The following is a 21,135-nucleotide window of genomic DNA, read 5'->3' as shown; positions in this document are numbered from 1 at the left end:
CCTGCTGCCAAGACTCCTTGCCCCTTTGAGCAAGTGGACAAAGCTGGGGGCCTGCAGGCCCCATGAGAAACTCGCTGGGCGTGGTAGAAATCCTGCTGCTTTCCTCACCTGGAAGCAGGCGCTGGGACGGTTGAACTGGGGTGATGGAGAAACCTCTCCTGGAAGAGGACCAGACCCCGAGTGTTCCCAGGACCTTCCACAGCCCCAAGCTGCCCCTCGGGCCTTCATGCCGGTAGTTTAGGGCGTGAGCCTAAGGCTAACAGGAGGCAGCCTGTGGGTTTCCTCTGCAGCCGAAAATGGTGGCGCTGTGCCTTTAAGAGGGAGAACTGGTCGCCCTACCCGCCCGCCTCACTTTCCAAACCAGTTCAGAGATCGAGATACGCAGAGTTTAGGCAGGTGCATGCGCATGTGAAACGTGTAGGTCACCGGCGCGCAGGCGCAATCACCTGCTTGCTGCCCCCGGTACATCCGGGTCATTCGCACGCCTGCACGGTCTCCCTGGTGCTTGCAGCCTGTTCCCTGCGGCGGCCCGGTGCTGCCAAGAGCGGTCCGTCCCCTCCGCGGGGGCTCCGGCCGCAGCGCTGCCCCGAGCCGAGCGGGGAGAGGCGGCTCCGGGTCCCACCCACGCCCGCGCTGGGGCGGCTCGGTGAGTGTCAGGGGCGGGCGAGGCGGGGCGCAGCAGCCGGGGGCGGAGCGGGCGGCTCGGCTCGGCTCCCCCATCCCCTCCCGTCCTCAGTGACCCCGGCACCCGCCCCTCCCCCTCCAAGCGCCGCCACTCCTCCCGGGACCTGCGTCCTCCCCCCGCCTCCTTCCGCTCCGCGATGATCAACCCCCCCAGCCTGTCTCCACTGACCCCTTTCCGTGCCCGTACCCGTCACCTCGCTGACCTCCCCCCACTGACCCTCTCTGCTCCCCGTACCCGTCACCTCTGACCTCCCCTCACCTTATCCCCCGCCCCCCCACTGACCGTCTCTGCTCCCCGTACCCGTCACCTCTGACCTCCCCTCACCTTATCCCCCGCCCCCCCACTGACCCTCTCTGCTCCCCGTACCCGTCACCTCTGACCTCCCCGCACTGACCCTCTCTGCTCCCCGTACCCGTCACCTCTGACCTCCCCGCACTGACCCTCTCTGCTCCCCGTACCCGTCACCTCTCTGATCTCCCCCCACTGACCCTCTCTGCTCTCCGTACCCGTCACCTCTCTGACCTCCCCCTCATTGACCCTCTCTGCTCCCCGTACCCTCTGACCTCCCCTCACCTCATCCCCCGCCTCCCCACTGACCCTCTCTGCTCCCCGTACCGTCACCTCTCTGACTTCCCCTCACCTCATCCCCCGCCCCCCACTGACCCTCTCTGCTCCCTGTACCCGTCCCCTCCCCACACTGACCCTCTCTGCTCCCCGTACCCGTCACCTCTGACCTCCCCGCACTGACCCTCTCTGCTCCCCGTACCCGTCACCTCTGACCTCTCCGTACTGACCCTCTCTGCTCCCCGTACCCCTCACCTCCCCCCACTGACCCTCTCTGTTCCCCGTACGGTCACTTCTCTGACCTCCCCTCAACCCCACCCCTACTGACCCTCTCTGCTCCTCATACCCGCTTCCCTCACTGACCTCCTGTGACCCTGCTTCCTCATCTCAGCCCCACCTACCCCCTCTGCTCCTCCTACCTGTCACTTCTCTGACCTGCCCTCACCTCAGCCCCACCCCACTGACCCTCTCTGCTCCCCATACCTACTTCCCTCACTGACCTCCCCTGATCCTGCTCCCTCGCCTCACCTCAGCCGTGCTCCCACCCCCACTGACCCCCTCTGCTGCCCTGTACCTGTTACCTCTCTGATCTTCCCCAACTCTGCTCACTCACCTCAGTCCTGCTCGTCCCCCACTGACCTTCTCTGCCCTGACCCTGCTCCCTCACCTCCTCTGCTCCCCATACCCACTTCTCTCACAGAGCTCCCCTGACTCTGCTCCCTCATCTCTGTCCCCCCACCAACCCCCTCTGCTCCCCGAACCCACATCGCTCACTATCCTCCCCTGATCTCAGCTCCACTCTCTTTTCCCTGTTGCCCCCCTTCACTGGCTCCATGCCTCAGCTGCCCCACCCCCTCCACTTGGCCTCAGCCCTGCCCCCTATTTCTGTTGATGTCCTACTCCCTGAGCCCAAGCTGGCTCTTCCCTGCCATACATACACACACTGATTTTCCCCACCATCTTCTTAATGGCCCCATCCTTTCATTCCTTTTCAATGCCCTCCTGCTGTTTCCCAGCTCATCTCCCTGCTGACCAGGATCCCCCACTCTCCTTATTCTCGCTAACCATGCATGCACTTTCTATCATCCCCCACTCAAACACACCTGCCTTTCATCCTAAATCAATTGTGCTCCTTCTTATTCCTTAAATGCTCCACTGACTCCATCTATTGCCTCACCCTGCTGGCTCCACTAACAATTATTCTAAGTTGGTTACCCTCCACTTTTTCTTTCTGCCTCTCCACACTGACCCTAGTTCCCCTCCCTCAGCTTCTTTTTTCCTCTTTCCAGCCAACTCTCATCAGTTACATCTTCCCTGACTGTCTTCTTGGCCAGTTCTTCCATCACAGGCTACTCTTTTTAATCCCATGTTCAAACCTCCCAGTCATCTATCTTCTCTCTCCGCCGATCTTCTGCCTATTGCCCAGGGCCTGATTCCTAGCATCTGCTGCCTTGCTCTCAGTCAAACACTGGTGACCAAATCCCATCACTTCTCACTGTACTCCAGTAATTTCATCCCTTCCTGTTATGCTTTCTCTTCACTGAGTAGTCTATCAAAGTTCTTAATCCTTCCATTCATTTCCTCCCTTCCTCACACATTGATCCAACTCTCCCCTTGAACTTGGCTTCTTTCTTTTCCTTCCTATCATTCTTCTCACACCCTCAGCCATACCTTCATCACTTTCTCACTCTACTGGCTTCCAGGCTCATCACTGTCTTCATCATCATATATAGTCCACCTGGATTCTCTCTCCTCCACTGCCTGCTTTATTTCCATATATGCCCTGGAGGCACTTAATTGTGACACTTAAAGGAGGCAATAGGGGTGTGTAATTGTTCATCCCTTCTATTTTTTTTTTTAAATCAGTATTTTGACTGCAAGAAACTGCAGTAGTCACATGCTGATCTATGATTACTTTGCCTCTGGAATGCAGTGGTTCTCCGCATTCCCCCTCCCGCCAGGTCTCCGTGGGTACTGGGCACCCCTCCCCTGAGAGGGCTGTATGCATGGGACATGAATCAATAAAGAGGGGCTCAGAAAAAAAAGAGTGTGGAAACCTCTGCATTAGTTTGTATAAATTGTCATGTATAAAACATCTTCCAGGATGAGTGTACCCTGGATCTATCCATTCCCAGAGGATTTAATCTTCTTTCCCTTCCAAATATCAGACATTGGCAAATTTCCCCACTCATATAAGTGGACACATCTCCATTGATGTTAATAGAGTTGTATCTACTTGTGCCAGGAGTTAGTGACCTAACCTCATTTTCTATTTAATTTAAATGGCCTTCTCTTGAACCCATTTGCATTTGGGGCACTGTAATCATGCCACAGAATCCAAGATACATAGATCATGTCAGAATTTGTAGTAGTTGAAGAATAGTAGAAGAGTTTGCTGTTGACCTCTTTGTGCAGGCTAAACTTGTTGAAGGTACATCTAGTTTCTCTAAAAAGCTAAGACTAAAAAATGCAATGGTTTATCTAGAATACGTAACTCCTGAATTTATGGTAGTATTGGTAATATCTTGAAGTTTAGACAGCATAATAAAATGTTATCTATAGTAGTAGGTGATTGACTCATGGGGCTATAATTCCATGTAGGGTTCAGGTGAATTCCTAAACCATGAAAGGAAAGTAATAATTTATTAAAAAAAAATTTTTTTTGAATGGAACTGATGATAAAATGCAGTTCACAGGTCACTAATTTTCTCTTGCTTGATTTAAGAATGTGGGAGAAATGTAATTCAGAACCTCTGTTTGTCACTTTGCAGTTGAATCACTGCTCATGAAAATACTAAGTGACTTTTTTGACATCTAAAATATTTGTATGTAGACTGCTGCTGTGAAGATTCTTGGTATTTTTCTTCCTTTGCAGTTTCTATGCAACTTCATCAGCATCCTAGACCTTGATGGCAGTAATAGTTTGACAGATGTCAGTTTTTTTTGCTGTAATGATGAAGTCTCATTGTTCATTTACACCATTTTTAGTGCCTCTGATGGAATGTGCTATATAAGTGCAAAGTATTATTGTTCTCAGGTGTGCATTGATCCTTCCTCTATTACACAGGAAAATAATTTTGTGACTTCAGTCATGGTATATTCTCACCTAGATTACATTTGACTCCATACTCTCTCCTATTATAAATTAAACCTGCTGACTCCTTACACATCACTGTCTCTTTACACAGTACTGGAAAATTGTTGAATTGTTTATGCTCTTACTACTTCAGAGCACTTTAGAAACACTAGTGAACTAAGACTTTTCACGTACCAGTATTTGGGACAGCACTATCCCCATTTTATGAATTGGGGTGGGTAGGAAATTGGGGAAGAAAGATTAAATAGTTATCTACAGTCACATAGTAAATTATTGGCAGGGCTAGAACTTGAATCAAAATATCCTCCTGGTTGTGTGCTCTTCCTGGTAAATTGCTCTTTACTGAAGTGCACAGATTTAAGAGGTTTTTCAGTGTTCCCCTTTCTTTAGTATCTTTACCAGGAATGATTCCAGAGTGTTTACAGAGACTGTTACTTCACCACTAAAATGCATCCACTTTTGGGATGGCATACAGTACTATTCCATACCAATAACATGTTTAATAGGAAAGTGAAAAACTTTTTATCTAAGTCAGACTATAAGATGGTGATGTAAGTAAGCAGAAAGCTGTTAGTAAGGTGGTATTCTGATCATTAAATGCATTTGTATTAAAAAGTGCTCAGAAGCTCTAATTGGATCAAGAACCCATTGTACTTGGGGCTGTGCACTTGTAAGAAATGGTCTCTGTCCCAAAAGCTTTCCTGCTCTAAAATTTTCTGTGTTGTCTTTAACTATAGTGGACCATTGTGTGACTATGCCATCCAGATAAATCATAGTAAAGCAAGTTAAAAATACTGTAGGGAAAATATGTAGATAGTTTTGATACAACATCAAATACCCTGAACAAAGTTCCTAGTCCTCACTCACAGGGCAGATACTGGGTATTGGTATTGTAAAGATACAGAGAAGCAGGGAATATTCCTATTGAGCACTAATGAATTATTGAGCAATACAGTGATAGAAATTGACTCTGCCATTTAGGAGATAGTGTTTAGAGGGACACTAGTGGTGGTTCTAGTTACTTGAAGGACAATAAACATGAATTATTTTAATTATTTATTGGCGGTTTTTATCTAGCAAATACTTCTCTTGGGCAAATGAAGTATTCTCCATCACAGCTGAAAAACTTGCTATAATCTTCACCTACACCTCCACTACTTTTTGCTTGCACTATTGCTCCTTCTGCTTTGGGCTCAGCAAAGGTTTCCAATCTCCAGCATATGCAGAAATTTTCTCTTCACTTTCTCATGCATTCTAAGTAGCATGACCAAATCAATCCTAGCATTAGCTTCATGAAATTCAATTTAATTTCAGGGCCCATTTTAAACTTCCCCTATTATACTCTCTCACACTCAAGAACTGAGACTGGTAGCCAAATACAAGTTTTTGGCAGTATTTTGTTTGTGTCCATAGAGTGTTTTTGTGTGTGTGTGTATTTCTTATTTTAAGACCCTACATAAAAAAGAAACTGCCAGATGACACTTTGTCACTGTTGAGCATACAAAACATATGGAACATCACCCGTGCCCACCTCCCTCCCCAAACTGAGACATGAAGTATATTCTTTTACTCTGAGTATGCTCACTCAGCAAGTTCTTATGTATTCACCCATGACAAATAATTTTCAAATACTGGACAATGAAAGACATTAACAGATTATAAACCAAACATACACCAAATGCAATACAAGAGCTACACCAAGAAGTCGAGGATTGCTGCAGATGCAATGGACACAGAAGCCATTAGTCAGAAGCTAGAACTGTGAGTGGATCCTTTAGATCCCACTAAGCACTCGGAGACAAGAGTAAACATTGTTTTTAGAGTGGCACCACCATCAGTTGGGTGAAGCACAGTTGACACATAACAAATGCAAGAATTTGAACATAGCTAGCCCACCTGGTTCTGTAACACAATACCAAGGATGATAGAGACACTGGCAGCGATAAAAAAAAGCATGTAATGGTTGGTCCAACACAGGTATTTGACACCAGCCTTATCTGTTCAAGACTGATAAGCATACAGGCAAATTCGCAAAAGGTTCACATCAAGAATATCTTGTCACATGAGCTGGCTTCTTGGATCAATGTCCGTGTTCATTGACTGTGGTTACGTGAGGATTGCTAAGGCCAAGTCTAAGCTAAAGAAGTAGCTGCAGATGGAGGTGTCAACTAGACATACTTCAAAAGATGTCATGGGCACAGTCATTGAAGTTCCACAATTCTTTGGGTATTATACTGGCCAGCAAGTGATATCATCAAGGACTTTGACAAGGTTCAGAGTCTACGTTGAATGCAAGCTAGCAGGAGGTGATATAGACATTGTCTTCTACAGGTACAAAGGTGTCAGCACAAAGACTGTTACAAGATCTAGCAGAGCTACAGAAGCAAGCAGAATGCATCAGTTGAGTACAAGTACACAGCTGCCTCTGCAGAATGCTGCACTTGCTCCTCCAGACATTTTGAAGTTAATCAAGTGCTCCTGTGAGAGCAGTGCGCCTTTTTAAATGTATGAGAGGTGGCTGTAACAATGCCAAACTGCCATGTGCTATGTTCTGTGCATGCCAAGGAAGTATGGTATATTGCAATAACTGGCAAAATCAGTTCTAGCATTTACAGATGAAAATGGGGATGCATGTAGTGACCTGTATTACACATAATAGGATACTAAACTGTAGTTTGAATGAGGGAGAATACTAGAAGTCATTTATAATTATTCCAAAATGAAGTATTTAGTTAAAATTATAATTATAATTCTGTTTGAAAAAAATGTATTTAGTTTGGGTATTTTTCGCATTAGAGAAAACTTCTGCTTCGATTTTGTATGCCCCTAGATAATGCAAACTGTTACTGATTGTTTGCGCTCCCAGCGTGGCAAGTGTGGGATGGAATGATATTTCAAAATGCTCAGCAGTGATAGTGTCATCAGGCAGATTCTTAAAATGTATAGTCTGGAGATATGGACTCCAGAGAAAACTTGTACAGACCCCAAAGCAAGGTTGAGTGACTGCCGGATTTATTTCTGGAGCTTCTGCTATCTGGAGCAGCCACCTGCATATCTATCTGTCTGTCTGTCTCAACTCAATTTAATTTCAAGTCTCATTTGAATAACATAAAGATACTCTTCCTTATGCAACTTTATTTTGTATCGTGCTTGTCATATAGATTGCAACCCAAGTAGATTACGGACTTAAGTATTACTTAGTCCTTTCATGCTCTATCAACTTTTGAATATAGTCAATTTTAACATTGCTCAACTAATGTTTATGGGTATTACACCTTCCCTTCTGTGAGACAATTTTTATGGTTTGTCACATTTTCCTGTATTTAATAATCTATTTCTTTCCCCTGTTACGTGAAAGACCCATGTTGACTCCTTTTCCCATTTGCTTGAGGTCGAAGGTGCCCACAGTTTTTTTGCCAGTCCTTCCAGTCCATGGCACAGGTTCCTAGGTCTTTTTTTATTTTTTTTCCTACAAACTTCTCTTGACACAGTCTTTCCATTGAATCTTTGGTCTTTCATGTCCCTTTCTGCTGTCCTGTCCTCCTTCCCTGTCTTATCACATGTTCAGACCACCTCAGCATTTGCTCTCCAGCCTGTCACTGAGAGTCCCAAGTTCATCTTCCTCTTAATTTCTTCTATGTGCACTGTCTGCCATCCATTTGCCTGCCATTTGTCTCAGGATATTATTTTCTACTACCTGTATCTTCTTTTCTTCCATCTTTGTAAGTCCCACTGTTTCCAAACCATAGAAACCCAGAAAAATGTTTTATCCTAAATTCCTCAGCATTTCCTCAACGTGGAAGATCCTCTAAATGAATTCCATTGGCATACCTTAAGTGACTCCGAAAGTCAGCTGTGAGACTCCTGCAGTTCCGTGTAGAGCTGTCTGCCGGTTGTCAGAGTCCTCTTTTTGCTGATATACTTGAGGATTGAGTTGCATGAACTGTCAACGTGAAGGATTTTTTCCTGATATGTGCTACACAGAAATAAATGAGCGATTCCTGAAAGCTGCAGTAGAGCAGCAGCTGACTCGATGAAAGGGCTTAGGGTTTTTTGTGTGAAGTAGGTTGATTAAGCAAAGATGTGATTTTGAACATTAAGAAAAATGACAAAGTGGATTTGCAGTCATGCCTAGCATCCTTCAGGTCTCTTGGTTCTTCCTCTGCCCACATTTACAGTAGGTCCCTGGCTTACAGAATCTTTTCAGGAGAGAGGGGCTGTAGGCTTTCTTACTGTTGGTCAAGGGAGGCATTCCCTGTCTCTTAACCTGTGCTGAGATACAAAGCTAATTTTGTTATCTCTGGAACTATTGACAGTGATTTCTGCATCAAATACCATTAGTTCTAATTGTCTATCCACAGACCTGTGTAGGTTTATAGTGGGAAGATTGTTTTTGTGACTTTTAAAGGCTAAAATGCATTTTTAAATAAACTTAATTTTAAGAAATTAGCTTCCACTTTCATGTCCATTAGGGGATATTTCCCACCCCCTACACTGAATTGACTTTTCAAACCCTGGTCTAGAGTTTGGAGCTTTATTCTAGAGTCTTTATACTTCCTTGCATGTATAACAAATTGGCCTTTTTTTGTGTCTAAGGGAGCAACAATAGGCAAAAATTCGATCTACTTTAATTTGTTGCATTTTAACTCAATGTCTCTCTAAATATAGGTAACTGAGGTTAATTGGAAGGCACCATAAGCACATGTAGTACTTATCCATTTATCTTAGCCTTGTATTACTATGTGGTGTGAATAGCTATGGAAATGTATGCACAATTGGCCATTGAAGGATTACCAAAATTAGAGTTTAAAATAAAATAAAATTTAATCTGTCACTTTACTGTATTCATTCAAAATATAGCAAGCCTTGGAAATGCTACGGCAGCATATATGGCTTTATAAAATGTGCATTAAACTTGTATAGCACTTTAGAACCTTGTGAGATATATTCTCCACCTGGAAGAAATAAAATGTTACAGTTAAAGGTTTACCTTACATACATCATCTGTTAGTAATTGTTGCCTATCATTATGACTTAAGTTACACAGTATGTAGCTGAATCGTAAGTTAGAGTTTGACATAAAAGTTTTTTAAAAGAAAAACATTCGTTTCAAATTTACATAGTAAACCAAGGTTGCTGTGTATTTGACAAAAGCATTTCCTATGTTTAAATATACAGTATGTCTGAGTCTATACTTACTTTGCTAAAATCAATATGGAGAGCCTGTTGTGTGGTATTTGTGTGATTCTGCCTTTTAAAAATTGTCAGTATTTTTACATCACTGTTGAATAAATGGTTGAATGAATTGCTTTGTGTTCTGTTAGCGGTGGTGCAATAAAGGTAAATTAATGTGGGCCACTAGAAGTCTCCTGGCTGAGTGTCAGTGAAAGTTTTTTGCAGTATCTTTTATAGTCTAGAAAATAAATGATGGTTTTATTGGGAGCTTTATTTTTTTTTAAGGTTTTAATTATTTTTTTACAATAATGACATTAGTCCTAAGCAATTAAGTTGTCAGTTGTTTAATCATAGTGGCTTTTTGATAAATGTGAATCATAAAAGTATACTGTTTTGGGATTTATTATAGGAAGGCCTGGTAGTATCATCAGTTATTATTGTTGCCTAACAGTTCCCATAATAAGACCTTGTTTTCAATTGCTTAAAACTTTGCCAAACCCTGTTTGAGCTGAAATTTTTCATGCCTGGTGTCTGTGTCAGGCTGAATTTTCAGGAAAAATTCATCCAAAACACTTCAGCTGTTTCTGAGAATGAGACTAGGGTAAAATATGTCTAGCCCATGATTTAAAATAAATAAATAAAATCTGGTGATGTTTTTCTCTGAAATGCTCTAGTGTTCCCATGTTTTGCATCTGGGACTTGAAATCTACACAGCTTTATTGACAGAAGTGACTTTCGTCAACAGAACAGTGGAAGTGGACGCACTGAAATGCTCTGCCTGCCGATGTAACTCCCCTGGTATGATAACATAATAAAACTACCTCAACAAGAGGCATAGGGCTTATATCAGTGTAGTTAGGATGCCCCAATGCCTTTGTAGAAACTGTGTTCCTTACATTGGCTGTGATTCTTGTTAATTTCACAGAGAAGCCATGAAATTGACAAGAAAGCCTGGCAGCTAGAACCCAGCTGCCCCGCTCCACTGGTGAACTAGGAGACTGAACCCTGCTCCTGGCTGGAAGTCAGGGCCAGAAGTCTGGGGCGGCTTCCTCCATGCTCCTAGCAGGGACCGAGGAGGTGCGGGGGGAGGGTAGCCTGTGGGGGAGCTGGGCTCCTGGCAGGTAGCTGCCAACAGAACTGAGAGATTGAGCTCTCAGCTCCCCACACTGCCCCTCTTAGGTCGGTGGAAGCAGTTCTAGTGAGGACGCGCACCACCGACCCGAAGAGGGCAGTGTGGACATCAGCCATTGCAGTAGTTAATGTGGTGTCTGTAAGTCGACTTAACATAGGTTGACTTATCTTTTTAGTGTAGACATAGCTTTAGAAGAGGGTTTGGGGTGCTTTTTATCAGGAATGTGCTTTTAGCTCTTTACATGAAAATCCACCCTTACTTGGTCAGGTTATAAGCCTTTGACAAATTATAGTTCATATATAGAATCATAGAATATCAGGGTTGGAAGGGACCTCAGGAGGTCATCTAGTCCAACCCCCTGCTCAAAGCAGGACCAATTCCCAGACAGATTTTTGCCCCAGATCCCTAAATGGCCCCCTCAAGGATTGAACTCTCAACCCTGGGTTTATCAGGCCAATGCTCAAACCACTGAGCCATCCCTCTTCCCATAGAGACTTCTTAAATTTTTAGCTGTTAAAATCTCCAAAAATTTAATACTCACTGGTGATCCTCAAGCCTCAACCAGCTCCTACACATGACCAGACTGCACATCATCCCCACTGAGCATGCTTTCTCCAGCCCAGGACTACAGGCGTGAAACTGGACTTTTGTAATGGCTGCTCGCAGCTGCTTCAGGCTGAGATGGTCCTGTTGGTATCCAGGAAGTGGGCTAAGGGACCTCCCCTCAGCCTAAGGGGAGGATCTGCAGGTCCGTGATACCAAATAATTGCTGGGGACAACTAATGAGATTACAGGAACGGGCGTGAAGTCAAAGGGCTAAATGAAGGGAACCAGACAGGGACACCAAGCAGAGAACCCCAGGCAGCGCCCACTGCTCCTCAAAGGAGTCAAGAAAGCCAGCAGACGCCGCCCAGAGGAACTCTACCCAGATGCGTGAACAGATGGAGGAGCGTAAATAGGCCACACGGTCCCAGGAAACTCCGTTGGTTAACCTTCTCTCCCTGGTTTTGTAGATGGCCATTTTGGCGAGGGCTAGGAGGAGGTTGACAGGGAGGTCACGCGACTTCGTGGGGCCACGGATGGGGAGTGCATAGATGAACAGGTGAGGGGGTGGAAAGTGCAACCAAAAATGTAATAATATATCCAAGAGGAGCTGGAATAGGGGCTGCAACCTGGTGCACTCCAGGTATGGGTGGTGGTTGGCACTGGAACTAAGAACAGGGACCCTATCTCTTCGGTGCTCTATGCTCTGAATGTCTTCTCACCTCTCGCCTTCTTACGCATTCAGGCAGTGTGAAATGTGAAGGGGAAATAAGCCATACCAGAAGGAAAAGGAGTAGATTGATTGGGCCAAGGTTTGGTGGGGATGCGGATAGGACTGGGTGGGGAAGTGAGGTGAGGATTGGGAAGCAGGGTTAGGGGTAGGCTGGAACTGGTTACGCAAGGTGATTGGCACCGGGAAAGAGACTGGGAGCCAGTTGGCTGGATAGGGGGCAAACTGCAATTGAATAGGGGGCCTGGGGTGATTGGGATTGGGTGGGCAAGGAGAATGTGACTAGGATGAGAAGCTTGAGTAGCACAGACTGGGAAGGCAAGAAGAATGGAACAGGTTGGAGAAGACTCATCGGAAAAGGTCAGGCTTGCAGGGGAACAGGCAGAGTCTATGCCCACTAGAGCACACTCCTGTCTAGATCTTGGAATTGAGCCCAAAATTCCTGAGTCCACAGAGGATGATCACCTGCTACTGCTATCAGTTATTCTAGTAGTTCAAGTGGCAGAGGTCTGTGTGATGAATCCAAAGGTTCCAACCCTGCTGATGAGCCATATGAGTGTCAGTAGGATGTGATGTGATGTGATGGAATTTCTATTTTGTTCCCCTCCATCTCCCACCCCACAGGTATTTTTCAACTAGGAAATTGCAATCTTAATATTATTTCAGCTTGGCTTTTTTGTATGTAAATCAAGCTCAGTGAGCCTCTGCTTGGCTCTCCCCTACATTCTTCATTTCTGGGTCCTCTTGTTTTTGTATAAGTAACTCCAGTGTCTTCTGTTGCTGTCCTATTGTTCCTTACTCAGAATCATTTGGGTGAAATTGATGTGATTATTAACAATTTCACTTCTGGTCACAGGATTCTGAGCAATACATGAAACTGACCTGGATCTGTTACATTCTGCTGCAGAGCTATGAGCAGTGACAGGGAAGGCTTATGTTCCGTTCATTTCTGGAAGGTTATCTTTGTAACCTTACAGGCTAAAACAAATTGGTTGTATAAAAGATTAAATGCTGCAGAAACTGGCTTACACCCTCACAGTTTCCAGTGAAAGCTTCCTAAACACTGCTAGTGAATGGTTTTAAAAGCAATTTAAAGATAACACTATCCTATTGGAGAAATAGGGTGGTAATAGTAATTATGGTTTTGCTCTGAAGAATTTACCTCTGTGCTGGGTCTCTTAGCACAGCTGGTTACTGATATCTGACACTGGATATGTGGCAGACGAAGTTAAGTATCATATATTTTTTTTCAAATTAAGGTGCGTCCTGTAAAAAGCGGTATGGTTAGAAAAATATAAACAATTCAGTATGAGAGCCACAAGTTCTAGTTTCCGGTCTTACCGTTCTAGGCTCTTTATGGGTTATGTGCTGTGTCAGTTCTTCATATCTTTATCTCAATGGGTGGATTTATGTGGTTTTTAAATCTCTTTAGTGCAAGTGAGGGATTGTAATGACATGTTTATAGAGGAACATAAAAAGCAACATGTTGAAACATAGATAGTTCTGGGTGAGTCAGGCATGAAATGACATTATTCACTCTTGATGCTACCATACTCATGATTTTAAAAAGCAAATCAAAACAAACTAATCTCGTTTCCACATAATCATAGGAGAATGAAAGTGTGAAATAAAGCTGCAGGGTATGGCATTCTTCTTGTCAATCTAATAACATAAAGTTGCTCTTCTATGTATAGAACTCCCACAAGAAAGAAAGTACATGTGTCAATTGAGGACAGAAAGAACTAAATAAAATAATTACTACTTCTCAGACAATAATTTGAGCTCCTATGTAAAGCATGTGGATAAAATGTTAAATTTCCTGGATGTTTGTTAAAACCATTGGTAACCAGTGCACCCCATTTCTTCCCTTCTCTACAAATTTGTATGACTTAATGGTACTCCAAAAATCTTACCTTTTCAGCAACCCCCTTTTTCTGCTCTAGTCATGTAGTTGTGATAACTTTGTGAGGGCAGTAGTCCTGGCACTCTGGAAAAGGCATGTGTGTAAAATACTCTTTACATTGCTGAAACTATGACACTTACACTAAGTTTGCATTTGGTTCATTTTTATCACCTTAAATTTCATGTTTGCTGCTTTTGCAGTATTGACAAAATGGTTTGCATGTTGTTTTCCATTTTGTTCTGTTTATATATGTGTAAATTCTCAAAAAGGGGAACTAAAAAAGCCTCCTGTGTAACTTAAAACAATTTAGTGTCAACAATCCTGAAAGGGCTTATAGTTTTAACTTAGAACATGTTAAGTGTTCAATATTAAAATTCTTTAATTTGCAAAAGCACTTTTGTTAGTGTGATCCAAAACTTCCTTCAAATGGGAAGCACTAGCTTTAATGATCAGAGGAACCGTTTGTTTCCAGATTCCAAAATCAAGCTTTCCTAAAAATAAAGCATTTACTTTAGTCCTGTTAGATAGCTTAGTGACTGAATATAGCTCACTTTGTAGTTTTAATAACGTCACTTTTATCAATGAACACACAATTATGGCTTAGCAATTCAATGTATTGTAAGACAATGATGGCCTTAAATACCACCATCAAAAACTGAATTAAATTATCCTTGACACTGTTATTGACAAAACACTATATAGAGCAGTGGTCCCCAACCGTTTCGTCTAGTGGGCGCCAGACGAAGGACCGTGGCGGTGGTTGAGCATCTGCCGAAATGCCGCTGAATTTCAGTGGCGACACCTCTCGATGACGTTGCTTGTCGGTGGCAAGCAACGTCATTGAGAGGCGTCGCCGCCGAAATCCTGCAGAAATTTGGCGGCATTTCGGCGGGTACTCGACCAGTGGCCAGGACATGCTGCACTGTGTTGGGGACCCTTGATATAGAGGAAAGGTGATTTAGATTTTTCTCATCACTACATGTAGCAGAGGTAAGCAATTATATTAACTGAATGTTGGGCTTATTGTTTAATTCCTTTCTATTAAACATAGCTGACTTTGCAACTTTCTTGTTCCTCATGGTGTTTCACATATTTCTTAACCTTTTTAGTCTTACTCAGTTTTCTAAAGTGTTAGAAATGTTTTTATTTTCAGTTAAGAGCTTTCTTCTTCTCTAGTTGAGAAATCTGCTTTCCCTCCCTTTCTCCAGTAATTCATAAGCACTGATTATCTTTTTTCCTTGCACTCTCTTTGACTTCAGAGGGGCATCTAGTGAAAGTGGCTTTTTTTTTTTAAAGTCATCTAGTCATTTCCTATCATGTTTTTCCTCCTTAAAATTTTCGCTAATTCCCACTTCACTAATTACCAATGTTACCTACACAAAATTCTCTTACACACATTCTAGGGCATCCACCTTTACCCTTCTGCGGGCTCAAGGTATAAGGCACCAAACGATACCCTAAATTTGTTACCCGCACACTCTAGGATTCCCAATCTCTACCTAGTTCCTAGGCTCAAGGCACACACTCTAGGACACCCCAGATCTACCTACTTCCTAGAGTTTGTTGTAACCTGGTTGATTTAGGCACCCCATCCATTCCCAGTTCCTAGGGCTCTGGAGGACAGGCACTATATTCCTAGGGCTCAGGGCCACCCATACTCAATTCCTAGGGCTCGGGGCTTAATCTTTTGCTTGTTTTTCAGGTCTTTTACCAGTGAAAGAGCCTTATGCAGTAATATCCTTAACCTCTATTTATCAACGATCACCAAAATAGGATGCACACACCAAGCATAGAATGCTCTCCACTCCCAATAAAGCAGGTGAACTTTTCTTGATAGCCTGTTAGGATTAGGTCATCAGGGGACTCCAGCTTCTGCAGGGTGTGATTGGCAGGGTGTCGAGATCTGATTGCTCTGATCTTGGGGCTGTGTCCTTAAGTTGGTTCCAAAAACCTTCCTTTTGGATCCCAGTTTATAGAGTGAAACTTGAGTTTTGCTTAGCTGTATTTAACCAATCATTTAACTAAAATATTACTGAACTATTTTTTAACCAATCCTAACGCATTGTAAAACAGTTATTTAACCAGTCGTACTCAACCACCATAGTTGATTTCCACCTAGCAAAATTAGTTATGCGACAGAAACATCAAAGAACCAGACAGAGACCATACAGATAAACTCGGGGTAGGCAACCTATGGCACATATGCCAAAGGCAGCATGCGAGCAGATTTTCAGTTCCACTCACACTGCCCACGTCCTGGCAACCGGTCTGGGGGTCTCTGCATTTTAATTTAATTTTAAATGAAGCTTCGTAAACATTTTAAAAACCTTATTTACTTAGCATACAATAGCTTAGATAGACTTATAGAAAGAGACCTCCCAAGAATGTTAAAATATATTGCTGGCATGCAAAACCTTATATAAGAATGAATAACTGAAGACTGGGCACAACACTTCTGAAAGGTTGCCGACCCCTGAGATAAACAATAGAGAAGTAGGGACCATAAAGGCAAAACCATAGAAGTATAGATTTTACTGTCACAACTGTTGGCATTCTGTCTGACAAGAAATCACTTATCAAGCAAAGCTTTCTTTAACCATCTAAAGATACGTTTGTTTATGTGGCGATGGTGGGTACTGTTAGGCAGGATCACCTTCTTAATAGCCCAATATTACATTGTTTTAATGTAATTTAGATGGAATGTGAGGATGCGACTTTCTGCTTCGTGGCTCATGACTGCTGCCCTCCTAATGTGGCTGCAGAAAAAAGCCTCAGACCTTACAGTATGGGTACAGGAAAAGGCCTCATCCTTACACCAAGACTATGATCTCTCTATCAGTATATGGGTTTTCATTTCAGAAGTTTGTCAACGTGAAGCCGTATTCCACCAATGACAATATAATCTACCTTCACTATTGATCTACCATCACAGACCCGGTAACCACGCCAAACACAGCAAGAAATCTGTTGTCTACAGACAGGCCCAGAGATACCACAGAATATGCTCAGAGGAGAAAGTCCAGGATATACACCTTAATGTACTTAAAACCACCTTCACCAAAAAGGAAGCTCCACCAGAGATGTAGATTGCATCCTGGAACGAGCTACCCAAATACCCAAGAGAACTTGCTTCAATATAGGGGGCGGGAACCCTCTGACCACACAACCCCTAGTTGTCACCTATCACTCCACAATGGAATCATATAGGCTATCATTAAACAGTTACAACTCATTCTCAGTGGGAACCCCATCCTGAAAGAAATCTTTCCTGAACCCCTTCTTCTGGCCTTCAAACAACCCCCACAGTGTTGCCACACTCGTCAGCTAAAGCAAGCTCCCTGTAGACCAGGACCCACCAACTCAATGAAGCATAAGACTTTGCGATAACAAAGAATGCAAAACCTTCAGACATATCTCCACTGCTACAATGATCAGTACCCCCACAATACACCTTTCAAGATCCGTGGATCCTACACATACCTTGTGCAACATGTGGTGTACAACTCTATGGGTAAAACCAGATATTCACAACACTCTTGGATGAACTGCCACAGAAAAATAAGACAAAAACACCATGTCATCCATGGGTGAGCGCTTTTGACAAAACAGTTACTCCATATCTGACCTCTCAGTCCTTGTCCTCATAGGAAACCTGCACAACACCTTCAAAAGATGAGCTTGAGAGCTTAAATTCATAACTTTGTTAAACACTAAAACTCATGGACTCAGCAGAGACATTGGAATTTACGTATGCAGTAGTGTTGTAGCTGTCTCGGTCCCAAGGTATTAGAGAAAACGTGATAATATCTTGTATTTGGCCAACTTCTGTGAATGAGAGAGACAAGCTTTTGAGTTACGCAAAGCTCCTCTTTAGGGCTGGGAAATGTATTGTCACAGCTAAATAAAGATTGAACAGGGCATAAGTAGTCCACCGGGGGAGAGACAGGGAGCCTTGTCTTTCATGGGATTTATGTTTTATTACAACAATCTGTGACCCACTAACCTCCTTTTTTTGTCCTAGGTCTGCAGTGGTGTTTAGGGGCCACTTTACCTTGAATAGTCCCTTAGAATATGTGTTAACTACTTATGCTAAACAATCTTTTCTACCTTGTATTTAGCTGTGACACTCTGGGTATGTCTACATTGTGATTACCCATGTCTGGTCTGTGCCAGCTGACTCAAGCTTATGAGGGTAGGGCTGTGAGGCTGTTTAATTGCAGTGTAGCCTTCCAGGCTTGGGAGGGACCCTAGGCTTTAGAACCCTGCAAGGTGGGAGGGCTCCAGAGTTCAGGCTGCAGCCCAAGCCTGGAGTCTACACCTCAATTAAACAGCCTGAGTTGTGTAAGCCCGACTCAGCCGGCACAGGCCAGTTGTGGGTTTTTGTTTGCAGTGTATACATATTGTCTGAGTTCCATTCCCAGCCTGGAAGATTCGCTCTGTGTAGCTCAAAAGCTTCTCTTTTTCACTAGCAGAAGTTGGTCCAATAAAAGAGATTACTTTAACCACCTTGTCTCTTTAATATAATAGAAAACACTTGGAAAGTAGCGTTTATGTTCCAATTTTATCTTGGGTCAGAGAATTCTAATCTGGCCTGTTGCTCTTTGTATTTCTGACATTGCATTTGACTTGTATTTAGGACAGTTTTTTGTTTTTAAGTTTTGTTCCTTGAGTAGGAAGCTGCCTTTTTGCACATCTTTCTTTTCCTCTTCCGTTGTCACTGACCTCTCTTTTTTTATGTCTCTACCTTCTCAAACATAGTGTTTATCACTAGGAGTAGTTCTAACCTTGAATGTTAACAGATTTGGATAATGGATGGTGGTAATGCTTCTCTGGTTTAATGACATCGGTGCTTCTAGCCATCCCTTCACTGTCAGGGCAGATCTGCCCGTGGTAGAATCCATCTATCTGACATATACTCCTTGCTGCACAAGATTTCATTCCCTTTTCTTCTTTCCAAACCGATAGAAGGTTGCTCCTGTGACAGCAGGCTCTATTTTTCCATGGCAGGGCTGGAATCTCATGGTTACTAGGAACTCCAATCAACCAGAGGTCACTGAGCAGAAAAGTTACTGGCAAACTGTTCAGTTCTAAATTGTTAGAATATTTTGTTAAATGAAAAACAAACCATGTAGGACACTTTACGGTGTATCACTTTAGCAAATAGCCTTTGCTGAAAGGTGCAACTATGGCTCATCGAAAGAATACTATAAAGAGCTTTTTTTCGTCCAGGGGTCAAGTCTCATCAGACCTACAGCAGCACAGGGAGCCCTCTTCAGCTCTGCTGCTACAGAGTACCACAGCAACCTCCTCTGCAGCTGAGGATTCATCCTCTTCCTCCTTCTTGCAATCCAGAGGTATTTGCTCTATTATTTGCATTCTCCAAATCCCTTCTTTGTCCCCCAGCATCAGGTACATGCTGCAGAGGGCATGTCTCTCATTCTGTGGGACAAAGAAGGGATTCGAATAATGCAGAGGTTCAAATTATAGGGTTTTTGGAGTATACCGTATGTGCCTTCTAAGGGGGAAAATTGCAGCTTTTGTCAATCTAAAATCATCCTTTGATTCTCTTGATAGGGACCGTATGTTGGGCAAATTGGAGATGGCAGGAATAGATCCCTGGTTACTTTGTATGTAAAGAGCTTTTCGCAGACAAACAGTGGCCGAGATCAGGATAGTCCTGAATAGGGAACTGACTGATTCTATCCCAGTGACAAAGGGGGTTCAATAGAGCTGTCTTCTAGCTCTTTTTCTTTTTAACTTTTTTTAAATTATGTTTTAGCATTAAAAGGGGATCAGTATTTTCCCATAAAATCATGAATCATCCTGTGTCTGTCTGGTTATATGCAGATGATATGGTTCTGCTTTCACAAACACCTTTTGAGATCGAAGCATTTATTAAACACACTTGGTTTAGACTGTCAACTGGAGGGCCTTTCAGTAAATTATTCCACAGCTAAAGTAATTGTTTTTAGTCTGACACAAGTTGCATAAATGGAGGATTGATGGGCAATATAGCGAACAAATTAGCTCTTTCTCCTACCTGGGGAAAATGGTTTGTGGGGTAAGCATATTCAGGTAACACAAGAGAAGGCTTCACATTCACTGCAAACAGTGTTATGTTTTACTGGATTGATGGGGGCAACTTAATTGCAGTAGCTCTTAAGAGTGTTTGAGGCTAAAGTATGGATTCAAATTTGTATGGAGCAGAAATACAGGGATGGAATGATACCATGGGACTGGAAGTGATTCAAAACAAATATCTTCAGAAGATCCGTGGTCTCCCAAATAATATTTCAGATGCTCTTCATAGGTCTGAGACTGGTAGGAATTCTGTTGTGTCCAAAATGCAACACTGATATTAATTTTTGGCTTTGTATTCATAGTATGCACTCACAGTGTTTGCCAAGGCTATGCTTAGGCAAACAGCTTAGCAGGACTTCGTCACATTCATTGCCTTTGTCAGAGTATAGTAAAAATTCTTTGTGTACTCCTAGGCCTTTCAGAATTGGAAAGTATTAGATTTAAACTTAAAAATGTGAAATCCCTAATGAAATCAAGAATAGAAGATACTAATAAGCAACTGGGATATTGCAATTGTGTCTAGTTCAAATGTCACCTTGGTTCCACCTGTTAAAAAGACTGACGGGTATGCCAGATATTTAGATAGTTTGTGTAATAACATGCTTAGTAGGACCGTTACAGCTCTCCATTTTCAATCCATGCAGACAACTTACTTACAAGGCTGATATACTAGTGTAATGAAATGCAACTGCCTCTATCCATGTGGTTTAGGGCAGGTGGAAGATCTGTTCTATTAGTTATTACATTGTAATTTGTATTGCCATCTGAGGTCAAAATAGCTTTCTGTGGGTTTTTTCCTGGATACCTTTTTCTATGACCTCTCAGATATATAAATCCATAGTATGCTCACATCTTGAATACTGTGTGCAGATGTAGTCTCCCCATCTCAAAAAAGAGACATTTAGGGATCTGGGGCAACAAAAAACACACACTAAACTGTCAGGGACAGTACTTATCACATATTTCATAGAATATCAGAGTTGGAAGGGACCTCAAGAGATCATCTAGTCCAACCCCCTGCTCAAGGCAGGACCAATCCCCAAATGGCCCCCTCAAGGATTGAACTCACAACCCTGGGTTTAGTAGGGCAATGCTTAAACCACTGAGCTATACTTGATCCTGCTCATGACAGCAGGGGACTGGACTCAACCTTTCAAGGTCCCTTTCAGTTCTATGAGATAGGTATATCTTCATATATTATTATGTGGTATGGAACAGCTTCCTT

General features: G+C 43.1%; 1 protein-coding gene across 1 annotated transcript in view; it reads left to right on the top strand.

Annotated features, from left to right (window-relative positions):
- Positions 1-481: 481 nt before the first annotated feature.
- Positions 482-21,135, top strand: part of CYRIB (CYFIP related Rac1 interactor B) — a 132,872-nt gene continuing 112,218 nt past the window's right edge. Inside the window, exon 1 of the mRNA XM_050941504.1 lies at positions 482-646. The gene's annotated coding sequence lies outside the window, so the exon portion shown is untranslated. The remainder of the gene's footprint in view (positions 647-21,135) is intronic.

Source organism: Gopherus flavomarginatus, chromosome 2 (assembly GCF_025201925.1).
Source record: "Gopherus flavomarginatus isolate rGopFla2 chromosome 2, rGopFla2.mat.asm, whole genome shotgun sequence".
Taxonomy (NCBI): domain Eukaryota; kingdom Metazoa; phylum Chordata; order Testudines; family Testudinidae; genus Gopherus; species Gopherus flavomarginatus.
Note: the sequence above shows the minus strand (reverse complement) of the source record. Positions and strands in the feature narration are given on the sequence as shown.